Source organism: Lissotriton vulgaris, chromosome 2_1 (assembly GCF_964263255.1).
Source record: "Lissotriton vulgaris chromosome 2_1, aLisVul1.2, whole genome shotgun sequence".
Lineage (NCBI taxonomy): Eukaryota > Metazoa > Chordata > Amphibia > Caudata > Salamandridae > Lissotriton > Lissotriton vulgaris.
The window spans coordinates 393,074,539-393,090,909 of record NC_141687.1 but is presented as its reverse complement, the minus strand read 5'-3'; the positions used below and the strand labels follow the sequence as shown (position 1 = coordinate 393,090,909).

At 47.0% G+C, this 16,371-nt stretch overlaps 1 protein-coding gene across 1 annotated transcript in view; it reads left to right on the top strand.

The window, feature by feature from the left end:
- Window positions 1-16,371, top strand: part of TRAK2 (trafficking kinesin protein 2) — an 845,826-nt gene that overhangs the window by 651,338 nt on the left and 178,117 nt on the right. The gene's annotated exons all lie outside the window — the stretch shown is intronic.

Genomic DNA, 16,371 nt, shown 5'->3' with positions numbered 1-16,371 from the left:
AAGGGAAGTACACGGAGATGTATGTCCGCTGTCAATAACATTGTGTAGAGTTAATGTGCACCAAAGTTAGAACAATGTATCTCGAATGGGATTGCTTGACTTAATTGGTGGATATATTGGAAACTAAATTTGAATTAGGGCTCACCTTTGTTTGAAAGTAGGTTTGTTAAAAAATTTGCAGCGAGAGAAAACAGGTTCCAGGTTGGTACAAAATGATCAAAAAAGATAGTTTAAAAAAATAAAAGAATTATTATGAGAGTTTATGCCAGAGTTTATGTTAAAAATAAGTAGGAAGAAGGATCTTTCATAATACATTACTGCACAGGAGGTGGGTTGTGTGTGATTACTTCAAGAATTTGTCAAGAAAAAAAAAACAAAAATTAGAGAGGGAAAGAGAAAAATATTGTTCTGACAAAATAAAAATATCAGTAATGCGGACACTGTCCAAACATGTAACTATTGAAAACAGTGAAAGAAAATATAATTAGATACCTGCAGTTGACAGCACAGTAAATGGTTCATTTACAACCAAATTAGAACAATATATTCGAATTGTGTAGAACGACTCAATAACCATAAATGCAGTAGAACAAATTTGAGTTGCTGCTTATCTTATTTTGTGTTCAGGTGCATTCAGAGATCTCAGCACTTGTAGACATTGCAGCATGGTAAAAAGTATTTTCGAAACAGTTGTCTCAAAGAGGCATGTACATCATTCCAGTGCCTACACTGGACCGATACATTGCTGTGTGTGAGGCCGCAGTTCAAGGCAGGTATGCAGAAATTTGATGTGGGGTGAAAAGCATGCCTGCATCTGTACACACCTGTGGAAATGTCAGTGTTGTAACTTTTTCAGAAACACTTAATCATAAAATGACAATTGAAGAGTAAATCCTAAATCTGAATTGACAGCAAAAGTGCTGCTAGCCTAATTTATTTATCTTTTGTATGACAAATTGCACGATTAACACCAGCCGCTATATTGCTATATGAAGTTGTTTCACTCTCTGAAGGAAACCATTCACAAGTTTCATGAGGTGACACACAAACATAACACTAACAATGATTAATAAATAAAAACATTACATGTATTATACGAAAAAAGGCACGCCCATTTACATATAAAATAATAATCTAATTGACCAATTACATTTTAATAAGTATCTTGCAATTTATAAACAAATTCTAATATATATTTTAAAACCCTTGCCACCCTCATTCCCCACAAACACACCAGGCAAAAAATAAAATATTTTGCAAATAAAGTGTCTTTAAATATGCTACCAACTCCTCAATTAACTTTATTGTAATCTATTATGAATAACTAATTTTAAAATTACATAAAATGAAAACTTATAACACTAAAACTAATGTCAAACACCTTACCTTCTTGGCTTGTATTACCGAGTCAGATAAACGACATTGGTCAATTTGCATTGCAGTCTTCCTTTTAAAGGAGGGAGGTTCAAGAAGTAGTTCACATTAAGATTGATTTGTCTTTTCAGGTGTTGCACTGTGCCTCGGCTTTTAGGGTCTGAGTGATAAAAAATAAGAGATACAATTTAATTTTTAAAAAAAACTGTGATTTCTTGGCAGAATCAATTTTGAATGGATGTAGGAAGCCTTTAAAAATATGGAGTCCAAAGTTTGAAAGTGATACAGGACCTGATTACAAGTTTGGCGGTCCTGGAGCGGGCCACCATGCTAGCGCCCTCCTCCAGGACCGTCAAACCCATAGGCAGGCCGCCTGCCCGATTAGGAGTTCCTTTGGCGTTCCCATGGCACTGCCTATTAAAAAGGCATGGCAATGGGAACGTCAAAGGCTGTTTCAGCACGGCATGGACTGGAATGTCCATGCCGTGTAGGAAAGAAGGTGCATGCAGACACAGGGGCACACCAGGGGCCCCCCTGCATGCATCCCATATCCCTGAGGCAGCAGGGGGCCCTTTAGGGCCCCCTAAGTTTCTTCGCTGCCGCACGTTTAATGGTGGGCTCATCGCCATTAAAAATAAGGCTGTTAGGAAACTCCTAATATGCTCGGCAGTGCTACAACGGCAACACCAAGCATATTTGGCCCTCTAACTACTGCAACACCGCCATAGGATCCATGATCTCTGGTGTTTGCGCTGGTCCTGTGGTGGTACGACCACCGAAATTCGAATTCGGCAGGTCAACCACCAGGATTCGGTAGTCCCATGGACCGCGGAACTCGTAATCAGGCCCATAGTTCTTGAATATGTGGTGCACATCTTTCAAATGAAGTGAGTCTGCTGTTGTTGTGGAGAGTTGTTAACATACAAGTTAAATCACCTGGCAACTAGAGCAGCTGTATTTGTAATAAGTGATCAAGACCTTGGTACATGTAAATGTGTCGCTAGTGATCTGGGGATAATAACACTGTCTAATTAAAATACACATGTCATTGAAGGGAATTGCTCATAAAAAGAATTTCACACGTTTCTAGTTTATGAAAAGTTAGAACTTGAATCTTAATGGAGTATGGTAAGATATAACATTAAGAAACTTTAATGCCTTCTTCTCTTCCCTTGTTTCTATTTTTGTTTTTTTACAAGCGTTCTTTATTGATATTTATTTATTCAAATGAAAACACGCAGGTAGAGAATATTTGCAGACATTTATTTTTGTTTTATTAAGTATTGATTAGCCAGAAAGGAAACCGTAAGTCTTTAACTGTGCCTCTGGATAATAGAAAGAAAATCAACCCCATACAAATTAGCATTGACCATAAGTTTTGCATGATAGGAAAGCCACTGTTTTCCCCAAACTAATAATTGTATTAAGTACTTCACATTCATGTTAAGCACAATGAGACCGTAGCCGTTTGGGGAATGGCAGAATCTTCTCTTGCTCACCAGCCATGAGGGGAACGGCAACCCGGCCTTCACACATCTTTGCCGTGAGGGTAACGGTCGGCGCTGCCGAAACTTGCCGTGAGGGAAACTGCCAGGGGAAGAACTACACTCCCCAGCAGCCCCCGAGTAGATGCCCGCCCCTGAAGCTGCGTCCCACGCCCGGAGGCGTGACAAAAGCCTCACAGGCCTCCTGCAGCGTGCCCGGGCCGCGCCCGTCAGAGACCAGAGGAGGCTGGGCTGGGCTGGGCCATCTCTCTGACACCCACCCATCATACCTGACATCAGCGTGGTGAGGAAAGCAAGGCGTGCTTCTGTGGATTTCACTTGTTATGGCTAAACGGTCTGCTATGCCTAGTTCAAGTGCCTCCACCTCTATAGACAGTATGCTGGAGGGAGTTGTTAACATCGTCAGTACTGAAATTGAAATAACTGAGAGGCATAATCTACTGGGATTAACAAGTCCTCAACTCACCCCCACTAACATAAATAGTGATCATACGAGCTCCCCACTGTTGCTGATTTTGGCAATTGAACATAACACACATTCGTCAGCTTTGGGAAGTGGATCAGGTGATGAAGGTCACAAGGTTACTGGGGATCCCAAGGAGGCTGTGGATCTTTTGTCATTTACATAAACAAATAGAATCCACAGGGAGGTGTAGGAGTGTGGGGAGCACACTGTATTCTTTAAATACCCCTCACACACCAAAAGGACCCTTGGTGTCATGCTTCATCAGGGGGGTCTTCGCATCCCTCTACGGAATGCGGCGTGCTACTGACCACCGACTACGGGGGGGCACTTTTTGGTAAATCTATGTGTGGTGCGTGAGGGTTGAGGTGAGTAATGGGGTCAGGTGTGAATGGAGAAGTAAGTATTAAAAAACACCTGGCACGTGAGGTATAGAAAAAACTTTTATTCGGCCTCCATGCTGGTATTGTTAAAAAGGTGGTAGAGGTATTGTTGTATTTAATGTACACTACCTCAAAAAGTGCGTCAACATGTTTCGAAGCAGGGCTTCTTCTTCAGGACGGGGTGCACTGATCCCCACCTTACTCACGTCAAGGATAGAGTTAATATTAACGGTCACTCGACTGGTGATATATAAGTTATGTGTACCTGCAATGTGAACCTAAAATCTTGTCAGAAAATCACTCATGAACATTTTGTGGATGAGGATCAAGACCGGTAAGTACCAGCAATGAGTACCTAGGGAAAAAGAGAAGAACACAAGGAAAAAAACATGTGGTACTCCTTTTGGAAAATCCAGCATGAAAAGTAATGTGAACTTAAAAGGTGAAAAGACACTCTCTAGACGCTTAAGGTCAGTCTAATCCGGTGCAGTGACCTGAAAAAAATGGACAAAACATGACACACACATATTGAACATAAAATACACTATGTTTTTAGAAGGTAGTCCTGTAGTCCAAATATTCATGATGGTCATACAAAATAGTACAGTGCGTTCGCGCTTGCCTGATTCTAGAGTAATAATGTTCACCCATTATATGTCATTCACTGTGTGCATTTCAGTGAGGAAGTGGGACGCCATTTGTGTTTTCTTACACCTGATGTTGCTTTTGTGTTCCCCTACCCTGACCTTCACTGGTCTGGTGGTCATGCCAACATATTCCAAACTGCAGGGGCAGGTTACTAAATACACCACATTGTGACTGTTGCAGTTTGTGAATTTCCTTTGTTCCCATACTGTTCCATTACGGATCGCCAATTGTCTGCTCTTTCTTGTAAGGTGGCAGATGCTGCAGTTACCACATGGGTGGTGTCCCTGGATCCCCTGTATGGTTGTTTGCTCTGGCTGCTGTATATAGGGCCGGGTGTGTACCAAAATGTCCTTGAGGTTTTTACCCCTCTTGTGGGCAAAAATTGGTTTCTCCAGATCAAGGCCGCCACATGTGAGGGTCCTCCAAAGTTTATTTTCAATTTTGGAGATCTGGTTGGAGTGAGTATTGTAGGTGGTTACACATATTGCTCTCTTATCCGGTTCCTTCTGTATTTTGTCCTCCAGTAGAGCATCCCTATTGTTATTCCGGGCCCTTTTCATGGCCTTGTTTATCACTGTTGTGGGGTATCTCCGTGCTTCCAGCTTCTTCTGGAGGTCCACCGTTTGCAATTTGTAGTCCTTGATGCAGGAACAATTCCGTCTCAGGCGGAGAAATTGGCCGTATTGTAAATTGTCCCGTAGATGTCGTAGGTGAAAACTGTCATATCTTAATAAACAGTTTTTTGAAGTGGGCTTGAAGTGGGTTGTGGTTTTTAGAAAGCCCTCTTCCAGGTAAATGTTCAGATCTAGGAAAACAATTTTCTCACGTGATGCTGAGCTCGTGAAGTTTAGAAAAGGGTTTTGTGCAGTTAGCCAAACCACAAACTGCTCAATGGACTGGGGGTCACCTTCCCAAATGACCAGGACGTCGTCTATGTACGGCTTCCAGGTTTTTATGTTCTGGCGGTAGGGGTTGTTTTGGTGGAGGAGTTTTTGGACCTCCAGATGGTGCACTTAGAGTGCGGCCAGACTAGGGGCAAAGGTGCTGCCCATGGTGGTCCCGTGGCTCTGTAGGGGAGGAAGGTTTCAAGGACAGAGAGGTCTCTACTACTCGTAAGTACGGCATAGCTGATGCAGCCATAATGACAACAGGATACTTACAGATGTTAGTACTTTTGCCTTGCCATACAGTGACTCGAAAACTATAGGTTATTTTTCTTTGTCTTTCCTCCTATACATCAAATTGAAATAGGATGCTATTAATCACCTGATCCCCCCGTTCAAGTCTCATGTTGCAAGTCAGCAATTTTTCAATTCAATTCAATTTTGCCTTATTTCGATTTAGGTTTGCAAATCATAAAAGCATACATTAAAACAATCATATAGATATACAAGATCTATTTACAAAGGTAACATTAAAAAAAATTCACAATACAATTTATTGTCCCTTAGTTAAAATGGTTAGTAAAAAGCAAAATGAATCAGTTAGAACAAATTTCCCTATTTGTATTAATATAAGTCAGAGCTGGCTATTATCCAGTATTTAATCTAGATTTGCTTGATGACGAACAATACATTTAAGAAAACTAACTAATATAAAAACTATATGCTCCCCTTCTAGGAGCTGCAGAAAGATTAAAACCTGACGACATTGTCTGTATCCAGTGTAACGCAGCAATTGAACAAGGCATTTTTTTCTGAGATCTTTATAAAATTTACAAAATAAAATGGTGTGCAGAGTGGATTGCAAAGAAATATCGTCACAGGGACAGGGTATAAGATCTTTAACCCAATTTTTTCGAGTGGGGAAAGCAACCAATCTGTGAAATAAGTTCATCCTAAACCTGACCAACAGATAGCGCTCATAACTATTGATGTTATATGTAAGGTACGGTTGTATTGTAGGTACCGCTTGTATGAGCAGGCTATGGATAACAGATGGTTTCATGACCTCGCTTGTCAATCTCAGTTCTTCAAGATGAGCAAGACATTTCGCTTTTAAAACATTCCTCGGGATCTCGCGAATTGAGGAGGGGTTATATATGGCCGGGATGCCTGTCACCCCCTCCCAACACAATCCCCAAGGATGGGAAGACGGACGCAGTTCTGAACTTTTGGAAGACGGGAGGGAGTTACTCTCCCGGCCGTATTTATTAAAATATGAAACAAAATTAAAACATTAAATAAAAGTTTCATATCATGTACAATTTTCATTTATTACATTTCGATGAAGACATGTTCATTGGCTAACCTTAACAAATCTCTAATACAAAGGTTTTCCTAGCCGAGTCTAACATCCTGCAAATGCATACTTTCTAAATAAAAATTGTACATTCTAGCATTACGGGCCAACGGCAAGGTCGCAACCGGTGTCAGATCCCTACTACCAAAACTCTCGCCCTCACGGTGTGAGTGGCGGGCGCGCAGAGGACTGTACCCTCTGTGCCAACTCCAATTTCCCTTGTCTTGTTGGGGGCCCCCCATTTCAACTCGACGCCATCTTAAAGGTCGTCCGAGGACCTGTGTGAGGTGTCTGTAAGAAGGCAGTGTGGACTCCCCCTCCCACCCCACACTGTCTATCACATCCGCCGTCGCGGATATCCGGGCCCCGGGAAATTCGTAGGAGGGGCATATAGCCGCCTCCTCCCCTGGAAGGGGCCTATGGCCGTCTTCCCCTAGGCGACCCATACTTAGTGGGTGCCGCCTCCCCGTGGGAGGGGCCAATGGCCGCCTCCCCCCTGGCGCTCCCATCCATAGTGGATGGCGCCCCCCTCTATGGACCTTGAAATTACTGCTCACCGATCATGACCTTACCGCCCGACCAAAAAATAAATACGACATATGATTACCTACTTAGGGAAAAAACATCATCCTGTTTATTTGCAATATTTGTCTATACTACAAGAAAAACAGTACCTTTAGACAGAAATCATATCATTAAACTAGACCTTCATATACCGCTAAACAGGGGGAAGAAGATGTTATCAGAGAAAAAATACTTTATTGCAGAACTAACATTGCCATAAGGGGCTGGTGGGTGGGTCAAAATTGCTCCTTGTTCCGTCGAGGGCTCACGTGCAACGAGTGGGTGCAGCTTCCAAGCACAGGAACAAGAGGATGCTTCTTCGGATTCCCGCTCTCTTTATTCCTCTTCGGGAGGGCGTGAACCCTCCGCTGGTATGCCTACTGGGCGTGGCCATCGGTGTAGGTGTCTAGGACAACCCCTTCTTGGGCGGGAAAAAGGCGCGCCCCGGCTACGCCGCTTCGGCCATACCAGCCGTGATACGCCCCCCGCCCAAAATGGTTTCCCGGGAGGATCCGGGCCCCCAGCCATACGTTCGGGGGGACCGAGTGGTCGCCCCTTTCCATATGGCCGGGATGCCTGTCACCCCGTCACAACACAATCCCCAAGGATGGGAAGACGGACGCAGTTCTGAACTTTTGGAAGGCGGGAGGGAGTTACCCTCCCGGCCGTATTTATTAAAATATGAAACAAAATTAAAACATTAAATAAAAGTTTCATATCATGTACAATTTTCATTTATTACATTTCGATGAAGACATGTTCATTGGCTAACCTTAACAAATCTCTAATACAAAGGTTTTCCTAGCCGAGTCTAACATCCTGCCAATGCATACTTTCTAAATTAAAATTGTACATCCTAGCATTACGGGCCAACGCCAAGGTCGCAACCGGTGTCAGATCCCTACTACCAAAACTCTCGCCCTCACGGTGTGAGTGGCAGCCGCGCAGAGGACTGTACCCTCTGTGCCAACTCCAATTTCCCTTGTCTTGTTGGGGGCCCCCATTTCAACTCAACGCCATCTTAAAGGTCGTCCGAGGACCCTTGTGAGGTGTCTGTAGGAAGGCAGCGTGGACTCCCCCTCCCACCCCACACTGTCTATCACATCCGCCGTCGCGGATATCCGGGCCCCGGGAAATTCGTAGAAGGGGCATATAGCCGCCTCCTCCCCTGGAAGAGGCCTATGGCCGTCTTTCCCTAGGCGACCCATACTTAGTGGGTGCCGCCTCCCCGTGGGAGGGGCCAATGGCCACCTCCCATCGGGCGCTCCCATCCATAGTGGGTGGCGCCCCCCTCTAGGGACCTTGAAATTACTGCTCACCGATCATGACCTTACCGCCACAGGCTGGATAGTTGACCGGCTATCCGGCCCCCCCACAAACTCCTCCTAAAGGTCATGCTTTCTTAAACCCCTTAGCCATGCTATGAAGTCTCCTATGAGTAAGACATTCCCCTCCCGGGACAAGTGAACCCCATCATCGAGATACATGTGATCACCCCGAATACACCCATGCGGAATACTGTGCAACTGCGCCGAGCGAAACAACCTACCAATTTTGTTGTTGACCTTCTTCACTGAATGGTTCAGTGCTGACACCGAGAGGCCCCCCCGCCATACCTTCCCGGGAATCATGTGGGACCATGCAATCGTGCACCCCGGGATTCTTCTCGCCAGCCAGCTAACGGTAGACAAAACTCGCTCGAGTAATACTCGCCTACCGAGTGTCACCATGTCATTGCCCCCCAGGTGTACTGTGATTACAGATGGCGGTGACCTCTGCCGCCCTAAGAGTTCCTCGACAAAAGATTCAAACTGGTCAATACAGAGCCCGCCCCTTTCGTGGAAGGTCACTCTGTACCCGTATTCCCCAGCTGCGTGAGTCGCATCACCTGCTTTGAATACGTCCCCGGCCCGCCTCACGTATGAGTGGCCCACGACCCACACCACTCTCTCCTCAGCCGGTGATCTCTGACCGCTGGTCCCCTGGTGCCGGGTCGACTGCAAATTCCGCCCCGCATAACATTCTTGCAAAACTGTAAATCAAACAGAAGACAAGAAGCGTGAGTGCATGGAACTTGACTTCATAACATGTGCAACCGCACATACCTTTTAAAACAATTGTTGGACCATCGTCCTATCAGTTTCACCTCTTCGGCACTCTGACCCCTGGCTGTAGCCTCAGTAGCCGCCCCTATCCTGAAGGAGTGGGTCCCAAAATCGCACGGGTCCAAGCCCGCCGCTGCGATTGCCAATGTTAGCACCTTCTGAAACTGAAACCTCGTCAGTGGGGTGGCATCAATGTGCCTCAGCAGACTCCCACCCCATGTATCCGCCCTCAGCGCCAAATATTCCTCAATGCACTTTACCGGACACATGGGGGACCCTTGCATGCGCTGGACAACAACACTGTCTCCCATAGCTCTCTGGTCAGTCTTGGACTTAGCTATTGTGACTACCATTGAATCACCCCTAATCAGGATGTGATCCCAACACAGGCCTCCCTCCACATCTTTCTTATTCTTTGCGACCAGTCCGCTCACCCGCATAGCCCCATGGAACGCTAATGCGAAAGCGGCCCAGAACAGAACTGCTTCAAAATGGGAGGAACATGTCGTGGGTAGTATCGACATAAGCAGGGACAACCTTTCTACCCCAATCGGGCGCCTCTGGTCTACTCTACGACCTTCAAGGCCTTGCCAGCCACGAAGGGCTTTCTTTACCAAAAAGGAAGATGTCGGGTCCTTGATGCCATGCATCTGCGCCATGAATGAAATGGCCGCCCGGTGCCTATTGGCCGTTGCTACTGATCGGCCTTCCCTGTGTAATGCTACCAGAAACTTTAGGAAGCAATCCTCCTGACCCCATTTCTGATCCCCTGCCGGACCCAAAAATGCACAATAGGAACGAAACGCTCCTTCGTATGCCTTCCTCGTCCTGGGGGCTAAGCTTGCTGCCACGAGGTCTTGTAATCCGGTGCACCGAGTAGCCAGAGTACTTCGGGGAATGGTGCCGCCGCTAGGTCCGCAGAAGGTAGATAACCCCTGAACGCCTGCATATGTGAACGAGAGAGTGCATCAGCAGCATGATTCAGTACACCCGGCACATGTTTCGCCCTGAACTGCACATTCAGTCTCATGCAAAGTAGTACAATTTCCTTCAACAATCTCAATATCCACTTGCAGCGTGCTGCCTGATTATTTATACATTCAACAACATTCATATTGTCGGACCAAAATACCACAGAGCGATCTCTGAACTCGTCTGGCCATGCCATCAGAGCCACAAAAATAGGGAATAGCTCGAGGAACCCAATGTTATTTGTGAGACCGCTGGTGTGCCACTACGTCGGCCATGTTTGCGCCGACCATCGATTACCAAAGATGGCGCCAAATCCCACGCTCCGCGCCGAGTCAGTCCACAAACCTAGCTCGTCCGAAGACGCTGGTGGCTTGTTCCATACCACTCGACCGTTGAAGTCCGCCAGAAATGCCAACCAGATGCGCATGTCCTGGCGAACCTCTGCAGACAGTCTTGTGCGGTGGTGTCCTTCCTTGAGACCAACCATAGCTTGTGCAATAGAGCGGGAAAAGGGGCGGGCCATTGGTATCACTCTCAGGGCAAAGTTAAGCTGACCCACTGCTTGTTGTAACTGATGCAGGGTCACTTTCTCCTTACTAAGGCACAGTTCCAGGGAAGCCCTGAATTTCGCTACTTTCCCTACTGGCAAACGGAAACATCCCTCCACAGAATCGAGTTCAATTCCCAGAAACTCCAGTGAAGAAGATGGTCCCACCGTCTTACCTGGTGCCAATGGCACTCCGAATTCCTTCATGAGGATGCAAAAATCCTGTAACGCCTGCACACATTTTGTGTCGCCGGCTGCCCCCAAGAACAGAAAATCATCTAAGTAATGCATAACATGGCTATGCCCAGTGGCTTCGGTGAATGCCCATTCCAAAAAACAGCTGAATTTCTCAAAATAAGCACAAGAGATGGAGCAACCCATTGGCATACATCTAACGTCCTTGGAACACAAAGCCTAACAGATGCTGATCCCGTGGGTGTACCGGGAGCAACCGGAATGCCGACTCGATATCTGACTTCGCCATCAGCGCTCCGGGCCCCAGGCGATTCAACATGGTGACGGCATCATCGAAGGATGCGTACCGCACCGAACAAACTCCTGGGTCAATCGCATCGTTCACCGAGAGACCCTTCGGAGCCGACAAGTTATGGATCAGCCTAAATTCCCCTGGGTCTTTCTTGGGGACCACTCCTAACGGGGAACAGATGAAATTTGTTACTGGCGGGTGCCCATATGGGCCCGCAACCTGGCCCAGGGTAACCTCTTTTGCAATCTTCCTCTCCACCACCGCTGGATTATGCTGAGCCGATAGTTGGTTTCTACAAAGTGGTTCCCCACGAAAATCCCCCGCCGGGATGTGGAAACCATATAAGAATCCATTCCTCAACACCCCAGCAGAGACATGATCAGGGTATTCGTTTAGCCAGGGGATCATTGCCATGATATCAACGGGGGTAGGTAACGGTACACAGTGGTCCCCCTCAGTCTTGTTTGGACTGTCCTCTACCTCCCGACCCGCCATTCTTGGATCTGCACGAACTCTCGGGGTGCGAGGAATTCCCGCAACCCGCACACGCATGTCTGAACTTACATGTCCCTTGTGGTCTGGTGCAGTTGCCCCTGTTAAAGCTCCAACAGACCCCTCTCTTTCCCCCTTTCCCATCAGTCCTTGCTTGGTGGTCGCCACCGGGGCCCGCTCGAAAGGGCACCGCGGGCTGTTGGCGGGAAAACCCCGACCCATTCCCGCCTGGCGAGGACGTCTTCGTCGCGCCCGGCAGAAGCTGCTTCTGCCAAGAAATCGAGTCGAGACAATCCCACGTCAGAGATGAATCGTACTCTTTGGCCTTACGGAATTTCATATCGTAACCCATCCATTCATTCCCCTCATACGTTTCATAAAAATCCATTATTCGTGCCTGATACCAAGACAATTCAGGCAAAACCTCGGGCTTACGTTCCCCAATAATTGCAGTAAACATCGCAAAGGCCTTGGCCCAATTTGTGATTGTCTCATCAACCCTGAATCCCGCCATCTAGTCTCCCCAGACACTCGGGTGCCACAAATCTTTCTGCGTCTTAGCATACTCCATCTCGCGATGGTCAGTCAGCAGAGAAAACATATTAACATACTTGTCAGCCCATATCAATTCTTTCGTGGCCAACGGGATATGTTGAACCACTCTCTCCCGTCTTGAGGGCAAAGAGCCCTCCCCCGCAATTGGCAATGCCTGCTTACCCGGCTCGGTTGTCGTTCCCACTGTTTTTTCGACGCCAGCTGCCGGTCCTTCCGGGGTCACCTGTGGGGGACAAGAGGGAGATTCGCCTTTGCGGCATCTCGCGACTGCCGCAACTGCTGTATTAGTAACCTGGCCTCTTCGGCCGTGTCTCCAGGTGCCGTAGCACCCCCTGTTTTTCTGCCGAGCCATGCGGCCAACTGGGCGGCCAATTCAGGAGGCATGTCCTCCTCATTGACGGGCGTAATCACAACCGGAATCGGCTGACCCGCGTCCGGGTTTGGTACCGGGGCCTCGACTGGAATGGCAGGGCTCGCCGGGGGTACCTCGGGGACCGGAACCTCCCCCCCTGCCGCCCTATTCCTGACCCGTTTACCCCTACCCTCGGGGGCAACTCCCGGCAATGCCGGGCCTATTACCTTCTTTGGTTTACCCGGATTGTTCATCGCAGCCATCTGCTTCTTCATGTTCGCCATATCTCGGCCAAGCGCCGGGACCATAACAACGTTTCGTTCGATCTTCGCCATTCTGCTTACCAGCATGCGAAGCACCTGGTCAGTCTCGGACTTCTTTCCTGCCTTCTTGCCAGACATTGTTTTCGAATATTCGATCCAAGTTGATCAACACGGTCCTAGATCCTTAGCCTCGAAGTCGCTGAAAGAGAAACACAAGAATTACAAGTTCTCAAAATTGCTCCTTGTTCCGTCGAGGGCTCACGTGCAACGAGTGGGTGCAGCTTCCAAGCACAGGAACAAGAGGATGCTTCTTCGGATTCCCGCTCTCTTTATTCCTCTTCAGGAGGGCGTGAACCCTCCGCTGGTACGCCTACTGGGCGTGGCGATCGGTGTAGGTGTCTAGGACAACCCCTTCTTGGGCGGGAAAAAGGCGCGCCCCGGCTACGCCGCTTCGGGCATACCAGCCGTGACACGCCCCCCGCCCAAAATGGTTTCCCGGGAGGATCCGGGCCCCCAACCATACGTTCGGGGGGACCGAGTGGTCGCCCCTTTCCAAAAATATTTGTCCCATCCCAAATCATGAAAAAACCTCCTAATATACCACAACCATCTAGATTTATGAACATTATCCCTGGCTAAGCAATCAGAAAGAATAGACTAAGTAAGAGTTGCTTTTTCCGACATCCAGATTCTTCGCAATATTAGGAGGGGTTCCACCTTCGCTAAATCCGCCACGTATTGGAGTCCCAACTCTGTGTGACAGGCAAAAGTGCCCGTACTCCCAGGGACCGCGAGAAGATACCTCAAAAAGGAGTTTTCCACCCTCTGGATGCTATCCGTGGGGACAAAGCCCCAGAGACCTGCCCCATACAATGCCACAGAAAGGCATTTAGCTTTATAGATCATAATGATTTCAGGGGGGGGCTCTCTTACCCAACTTCCTGGAAAAATTTACAAGGGCTGTAGTAGTTCTTATAAATAGAAGTTTTCTGGTTTCTACTGCCGGTTTCCAGGATAATTTATGATCTATCGTTATGCCCAAGTTTGAATATTTCTGTGTGGTTGCTATTTTCTCTTGATTTAAATAGATGCCTCTCATTTTACTTTTGTGTCCAGTACCTGCCCTCATAACAAAGGTTTTCGTAATGTTAATTTTTAGGTCAAGGTCTGCCATGAACGTAGAGTATCTATTGAAGCTCTTTTGGAGTTCAAGTGGGGTGCGGGCCAGTATGACGGTGTCGTCTGCGTAGAGATGGGCAGGTAATGGTCGATTGTTTACCATTGGGAAGTCCTGGCACCCCTTTATCATCTCTCTTTCCAGTCCGTTGGTATGTAATGTAAAGAGAAAGGGGGCCAGGACACAGCCTTGCCGAACCCCTTTTTCTACTGCAAACTCTGCCGTCAACTCTCCCCCCCCCATAGCGTACTCTTGCTGTGGCATTTGAATAGAGTTCCCTCAGAAACTTGACCAGATTCGATGGTGCCCCCATATCCATCAGTAATGTCCAAAGTTTGGAATGGAAGACACAATCGAATGCAGACGATAAGTCCACATAGACCATGTACAGGTCTCCTCTTTTAATGTGGACATACTTGTCTATCAAGAGTGACAGGTTTAAAGCCTGGTCGATGGTCCCCAATCCCTGTCGAAATCCATACTGGAGATCTGAAATAATCCTGCCATCGTCCACCCAATCTTGCAATTGCTCTTTAATGACTCGTCCCGCCACCTTTCCAAGGGAGTCTAAGAGACAGATTGGGCGATAGCAGGTTACCGACCCCTGATCCCCTTTTTTAAAAATGGGAACTAGTATGGATTTGGACCTTGATTCCATTAGGCCTATGGTACATGTAGCATTCAGGACTCTGGTTAGAAGGGGGGTCCAAAGGTCCATCTGGGCTTTAAAAAGATCCACAGGGACACCATCTGGGCCCAGTGTCTTCCCTTTTTTACTCAAGGCCAGGGCAACTTGCTTCAATGAGAACCGGAGGTCAATGGGATAAGGGCTGTCTGAATCATCTTCAGGCTTAGGGTTCTGGTAGTTTGTCACCTCAAGATTAACAACCTCTGTATTGATTGAGAACATCTTAGAGAAATGGTGGATCCAGTCTTTTTCCTCTATTGCTATCTCTAATTTTGGATGGTCAGTATTATCAATTAAGAAAGGAGACTTTACCACTTGCCACCAAATTTTTATCGGTGCAGCTTTCATGGAGTTGGGCCCATAATTGATTCTTTAACTCTTTTTCCCTGTTTTTTAGTGCGGAATTATATGTTTTCCCAAGAGTTGTTATTTCATGTGCAATCCTATTTGATTTCCTCAAAGCAGCTTTTAGGTTTGAATAAGCAGCCGTGCACTCGGGATTAAACCATCCTTTCCTCTTCTTTGTTTTGTGTTTTATTTCTATCCACAGAGCTTCGTTAATCACGTTAATAATCATATCAATTTATCAAAGTTAAATATAACGTCCACATCTGACGTGTCTAGGGCAAGACATTTCATGATGGAAGGGAAAGCCCTTTCTATCACTATCTTTGTTATTGTTATTGGATCTATTTTCCCCCATTTCAATGCACATCCATCAGCCTATTTAGTTCCATATTATTTTGTGCTAAAATAGTGCCAAGATTTTTTTCCGGATTATGAGACACTGGAAAAGAGATACTGAGTGGATAATGGTCACTCAAAGCATTTATATGTCTGGTAAATGTTATATCTATGATCCTCTCCCCATTTGAGAACAAGATGTAGTCTATAAGCCACCGCCGGCCCCGAGGATGGGGAAAATCCGCTGCGGACCCACCAAAGACCCACCGCCATATTAGGATTGCTGGTGGGTCCTGGTTTCAGTCCGCTGCTTTTCCGCCGTGGTTGGCTTACAACCGTGGCGGAAAAGCTCTAATATGGTGGCGGTGTCTCTCAGACACCGCCAGCCATATTAGGATGGGTGTCAAAACATGCTTTTCCGCGGCGGGCTTTCCACCGTGAAAAAGCATGTGGAACTTCACTGCAGGGGCCCGTTGCGGGGGCCCCTGGGTGAAAGGGGGTGGAGGGGTGCACATGGGGGCTACCTATGGTACCCCTTGCATTTGTATGCAGTAATTGGCAGACACCGCACTGTGCCTGCCGCTTTCTGCATACAAATGCAATGTATGCATTATTAACATTGCTGCGGGTGCAGCTTGAAGCCGCACCCGCCGCAATGTTAAATATAGAGGATGTGACCGCCATAGTGGCGGTCACATCCTAATTGCACAGGAGGGAACTCCGCAGGTCATGCGGAGGTTCCCTCCTACTCTGGGGTCGCGGACGGACACAAGTCCGTCCGCGATCCTAATGAGCCCCATAGTCTTGAAATATTAAACACATTAAAAACTGCCCCGTATCTTCTTGCATTAATTTGTTCAACAGTTACTGT